At 43.4% G+C, this 6,579-nt stretch overlaps 1 pseudogene; it reads right to left on the bottom strand.

Moving 5' to 3' along the window:
• Window positions 1–1,950: 1,950 nt before the first annotated feature.
• Window positions 1,951–4,499, bottom strand: LOC145659404 (eukaryotic translation initiation factor 4 gamma 3-like; annotated as a pseudogene).
• Between the last annotated feature and the right edge of the window lie 2,080 nt (window positions 4,500–6,579).

The raw sequence follows: 6,579 nt of genomic DNA, 5'->3' as shown, positions 1-6,579 counted from the left end.
ATAACAAGTTAAGCTTCATAATAGGTCACGAAGTGAAGAAAATTCATACCTAAGCATTATTTTTGTTTGATGTGTTTATTGATGTATTTGGGTATAACCAGGTCATTTGCCTGTTTTCATGTATTGATCTTTATTGCTCCAAAAAACTACTCACGTCTTCCAATGTTCTTGATCCCCACTTCTAAGAAATAGTAAATGGACTAATACTAGTTGTGGAGAAGTATAAGACTAAACAGCCATGAACTAATTCCACACGAGGGGAGTCATCACTGGAAAGGTGTCCTGCTGCGAGACGTGCAGTGGTCCCTGTCCTGCGAACACAGAGAGACACAGAGGCAAGATACCAGTTAAAAAGGTTTTGAGAAAGTACATCCTTCACTGACAAGATTCTGTTGTTTAAATGTAAATGGATCTGTGACTTGAACAGGTCTGCTCCTTCTGTCAGCCAATATAGAAACAGCTCACTGCACTACAATAAGTACACAAGGTGTAATGAACTTGCTATGAGAATGATCTCAGTAAGTAATTCAAAAATGTTTTCTTTGTTCTCTTATTGTTAGTGTTTGTGTTTGCTCTTTCAAAACACTACTGCACTCATTCCTCACACTAAAACATGAACCTGGTGTTGTTTACACAGTGACTTGGTGTAAGGCATCTGATCCATGATTTCCCCCTGGGGTCACAGGTCTCGTTTGTCGCCTTTTTTTCAGGTTAAAATAAGGTTTATGAAACATATTGAATTTATTTGTGGAATAGTCACAAAGTATTGCACCACATTTCTCATGCACAATTTGAACACAATGGGATTGACTCATTTTTCTGTTTTTAAATACCTTTTCATATGTCAGAGGGGCTCTATTGGCAAAAATGTCCTATAATTGCCATGCTAGCTCAAAGTCCATAAATCGGTACTCATGTCAAGTTTCATAAGAATTACTCAAAGAAGTTTTAATTTTTTTCAGCTGTTTTCAATGAATCAGTACACCTTGGAAGGATTGATAGGTATGTAGGGGCAATACTCCGTACAAATATCAACTTGTTTCAGTCTCAACATTTTGATACCAAATTTATGAAGATTGGAGAAAGGTCCTACGACTAGTGTGTTACAGTTAATCAGCAACATAAAAAGCAGTAGGATATTTAAATTCAAAGTAATTTCTACAAGAATCAACATTATAGCAGTCCACTGAAGCCAGTTCTATGATTAGCCAATTACCTGAAAAACATTAGCCAATGTTTGAGTCATCCTTAAGAATCCTCCAGCTTGCTTACAGAAGCAGTATGCAAAATTTCATCTTGATCAGAAGAGCAATTGTTGAGAAACAGTTATCTGCATATTATAATGCCCCATATTGACAAAACTGCTACATTTGGTAAGCTACCTCAAAGTCAATACTGGTATAAGTCTTTTAAATTTCATGAAATCTGATCATTTCCTTCAGGAGTTACAGCTAGTTAAAGTTAAAGTTAAAGCCTGACCTTTGTACTACTACATTGTACTACTAATATTAGCCTGGAATAGGGCAGCTGTATTTTTTATGTCAGGTTTTTGCTTAAATAATTATTGAGATTCGGACTCTTGCAAATATTTTGACACCAATTTCACTCAGATTGCGTGAAAATCCTAGGACTGGTTTGAAATTAGCAAAAAATAAACAAACAAACAAAAAAACTGAAATCTAATGGGCAGCGCCTATCTGAATTCAGGAGAAACCAAGGAAGAATAAAATAAAAATAAATAATAATATTTCTATATTCACCTCTGCCTCTTGTTTTGAACATCTGCAAATGCTACATTTAGTTTTGTCTGCAGTTCATAAAGGAAAAAGCAAAAATAAATTAGTGTCTGAACGTTTGTTTCTTTGTCACACAGTTTTATTATTGTTTTGAATTACTGTATTGTCTTTTAGCACACATTGGCAAATGTGTCCATCCTCCTGTCAATTGTCCTTAGACTTGTCCTCGGCCTCGCACAGCCAGGTGAAAAAGGCTGTCATGGATTTGAGGGCCACACCTTCGCCTCTTGTTGTCCTTGAACAGCAGCTGCTGGTGCACCTTCCTCTGCTCCTCCTGCTCCTCAAATTTGGCCTCCTTGTGGATCTGCTCAATGGTCTTGGGCCCCTGGTCAGCTCGCCATGACACCCAGTTATGCTAGAAAAACAAAATCAGAAGATGCATACTTTTGCATCACCATGTGCTGGAATGGCAAACACAAACACACAAACACAGGCAGAGTCTCTAACCAGTCGCAGGTCGATGACGTCCTGGAGCAGGAACCGAATGTGTGAGGAAGCCCTCCTCTCCTTCACTGTCCTTTCTATATAACTAAAGTAGTGATCCATTTGTGGCTGAGAGAGAAAGAGAGAAAGAGAGAGAGAGAGAGAGAGAGAGAGAGAGAGAGAGAGAGAGAGAGAGAGAGAGAAAGAAAGAAAGAGAGAGAGAGAGGAGTGTGTAAGAGAAATGTTGACAAATTTCAGGTATTCTTCACCTTTCGATTCGATCAGGTCTGCTCTCAGCTAAACTCATGTCGCAAGACGTTTATGACTCTTATGTAAACCCTGCTGCCTTGCACGTTGGTCAGTGCTGTAAAGCAGTTCACTGCCACTGTGGCTGTAGCTGTGCTGTAATCAGCTGCACTTGGCTTTGGGGAATCCAGTGTGCAGCAGCAGGACGCAGAAAACGTGGAGGAGGCTGTGAGAGCACGCTCCCGTGGGCCTGGACAAAACCTTCTAACAGCTGACCAGTTCTGAATAAAAGCCTTTCATTTTGTCAGCTGCAGTAGGAGCAGAGCTAACAACCACACTAACAACTTCACTAAACAACATGAACTTGGACACTTTTAAAATCATTGCCAAGGCCTAATAATACACTGATATCAGCACAGCATGCTAGTCGCACTATAGATGATGATCTTAATTAGTTGGCTACCCTGTAGTCAGAGTGCAGGCAACAGGCAAGCAACAGAAAACACTGATGGCAAAACTTTTATAGACAACATTTAAACATGCTTGTTTTTTGGTTAAAAGCATGCATGGAAATGTAAAAACATTTTTTTAAAATACAATAAAAAAGACCAGGACAATAACTGTCACACTAGATGGTGACTGAACTGTCAACATTACAACTGCTGTTCCTACCAGAGACAAAATGGACAGTCAAGATACAATATTCAAAACATCTTCATTCAGTTTTGTTGTGTAAAGTACTTGCTGTGAAAAACGCATCATGGACAAAATCCGGAAAAACGTGCACAGTCGCGGCACTGCACACTAGCACTCATCTACGCATGCACCGTAAACCTTTACATGACATATTAAAGATAAACCGATGCAAGTGCTGAGCATGTGCTGAGAATATTAAATCAACCCAGACCAGGACCGCGGCCTGCTTACCCTGGCCTTCTCCAAGTCCAGGTCTTTGCCGATGGCTGTGAGGAGGTGGCACAGACGCTCCAGGCTCTCCTCGTTGTGGTTCATGAATAACTTGACCACGCAGTCGTGCATGATGGCTTCTGACAGCATGCGCAGCTTGAACAGCTCCCCGATCAACTTGATGTTGCCGATGGACCTCCTGTGGGCCTTGTCCTTTGCCTCCTCCAGATCCTGCTTCAGCCTCTCCCGCTCACTGGCCTTGCAAGGAGTAACCAGAACAAAGACAAAAGCAAGAAACAACACGCTTGGACCCGATAACGACCTGGCCGCCTCCTAGCACTGCTGCTGATTTCAGTCCCCTTTCTCGTGATCTGTGGGTTGGTGAGTCGGGTAAACGAGACAGGAGCGGTGCTTACTGAAGTGGTCGCTTCCAGCTGGTGTCGCAACTTCTCCAAAACATCATTGTTGGCCATTGTCCTTCTCAAACTCCTTCTGACAGCGGTTCAGCAGCAGCTTTTGGAAACTCACAGTGCTGGTGGGCTTGTCTGCAATGGGTACTTTTAACTACACAGGAAAGACATGTAGGAGAAACACTTGGGTATAAGACAGTGTTGAGAGTTCTGTTACTACACAGAAGCTGATTAAAGCTCCATGTCAATTTAGAGTGGTTCGAACAGAATTCACTTCTGTGTGGCATTTGTTTTTGTATGGAACTTCAGCAGCAATGTATGGGAACATGTTACTCACCTTAGCCAGACAGCTGCACATATTGCCATAGGCCATAGAGAAGCTGGGCTCATCGATGGCTTTTTCAAAAACCAGGTCAACGACACCTTTGAGGCGCTCCTCCGTGTCGATGGTGAGGTCCATCACCTGCTTCATCAGCTGGTTAAACATCTGCGGTGTCAGTTTGTTCAGGATACTGCGCACCTTCTGGAAAAGCTCCTGGAGAGGAAAACAGACTACTGACTAAGCTTTCCATTACAAAGATCCCAATCTTTTGTTAAATTCAGCAGTTCTTCCACATAATGACTAACTCCTCACTTTCACCAAATTTTTACTCTGCCATTTGGAACTTCGTCATGAACAAAAATCACTCAGCTTTACTATGTAGACTGAAAAAGGCATCATACATCAATCCCAATTTCCGAGAAGTGTAGCACTGGCAGCAAACAGTTTATCAAATCTTATCAACTAAAACCCCTCATGTGCTCCAAATTCAAATTAAAAGGAAACCCATTAGAACTACCTACAAGAATTTCAGATTTAATCAACATATAACTCCTACAAAAAAACAATAAATACATAATAACCAAATCTGATCCAATAATAATCCTACCGACCAGACAATGCAATGAAGATCTGTCAATCTCTCCCAATGCTGAATTGCACACAAATTTGCAAGAATATTTTTAACACAACCACTGGCCACTAACCTAAAATATATACAAGATCATCCACAGAATACGCTACTGTTCACACAAAACACAGTAGATAACTATATGCATGCCATAATGCACAGTACACCCATAAAACATTTTTGGCAGGAAGCTGCCAACCTTTTATCACACTCTCTAAATATCCCTCGGCCCTCATCTCCAGCAGTGTCTGCTAGGAGACATGTCAGCAATCACTGGGACAGAAAAGGTCTCCACAGCATACAACATTAATCCAAGAAAACTATACTTGCGAACTGACAAACAAAAAAGTACCATTACTCACTAGAGAAACTTACTACTGAATTGCAATGGGAAAAGTTTTATGCATGCATCAAAAACAAAACTACTCTTTTTTAACTCAGTCTGAAAACCTCACTTCAATAATCTACAATACTCTTTCACCAAAATCAACATCACAATCAACACAAGGAACAACAAGCACACAAGATCTGGCCCTCAGTATCATCACACCCCCTGTTTACACTAGAAACCAATGTCCCCCTGCATAGCTACATTCGTGCACACTCCCCACACACCCACCCAATTAAACAATGACCCCAATTCTTGAAGAGCATATTTCGAAAAAAAAATTAAGTAGCTTTCAAGCCCACCATAACAGGATGTGACTCTGAAATCTGAAAACAGGGTACGGCGGAGTGAGGTGCTGAGCTGAGTTTTCTGGGTCTCGGGGTTCTGTGTGTTCTCCCTTTTCATGCCAGGCTTCCAAGCATTATTGGCCTTCTTCAGCTGCACCTCGTTGTTCATGGAAACGTTGCTGATGATCTTGCGGGGAGGTGTTTGATCTAGAAAAGAACAGAGTCAAGTCAAAGTCCATCAGCCCCTCTCCATGGAATGGTTTTAAAGGTCCCCTAAGGCCAATGTTTTAGCAGGCTTACCTTGTCCAGTACCACATCAGAGATGTAAGGAAGCCCCTCTGGCTTCTGCATGCAGGCAGGCATGAACTGGAAGGCCAACAGGAAGTCTCTATCATACTGCCTCTTCCCATCCTTCAGCTCTGGCTCTGCATGCAGAGAGGGGTACAGTGAGCACCTGGAGAGAGGAATCACCTCTCTGTCAGGACACTGGGCCTGCCCCACAGGAGTGTCCTCTTTTGGCTTCTTCCAGGTGTTGGGTAAACTAATAGCTGTAAAACATAACAAATCAGTCTGGTGTCTTTTTAGTGTCCTAACATAGCATGTCTTGCATGTGGTTATTTACCTTGACTCAAGCTTTGCCTAAGATTGGGCTGTAAGATGGGCTCCACTTTATCCTCCAGCAAGACCTCTGGCTCCTTCCCAGTCTCTTTCAGCTCTGCCCCAGTGGAGGCTCCACAGGCCAGGCCTGCCTCTATAACAGCCTGGCCTGGGAGAGTGAGGCCTGAAGGAGCAGCAGTGCTGGAAGGCAATGAGGGCGTCAGCATGCCTGTGGCAACTGCCTCTCCGGCTGCTGGAATTGCAGCCTTCGCCGGACAGTAGGCCTCCAGGGCCAGGCCGGCGGGGCTGGGCTCTGAGATGGGAGCATGTGGCCGAGGAGGGCTGGGGGCAGGCGGTAGCTGGGAGGTGTGGCTGGGCTGGAAGCCCGGATCACTGCAGGGAGGAGTGGGATTTCTTTCGGCCAGCCCGTTGACAGCCTTGAGCACCTGAATTGGAGAGATAGGCAGTGCTGAGGGGCATGCTGGGCCTCCAGTTTCTCTGGCTCTGGAGAGATGGCTGGCTCAGGCTTTGGTGAAGCGCTGCGGGGGTCTGTCCCCTCTGCTGCTAACAAACGCT

The sequence above is a fragment of the Electrophorus electricus genome, chromosome 10, assembly GCF_041902795.1.
Source record: "Electrophorus electricus isolate QZ-2024a chromosome 10, ASM4190279v1, whole genome shotgun sequence".
In the NCBI taxonomy this organism is placed as follows: Eukaryota; Metazoa; Chordata; class Actinopteri; order Gymnotiformes; family Gymnotidae; genus Electrophorus; species Electrophorus electricus.
The sequence above is the reverse complement of the archived record's forward strand: the minus strand, read 5'-3'. Positions and strand labels throughout refer to the sequence as shown.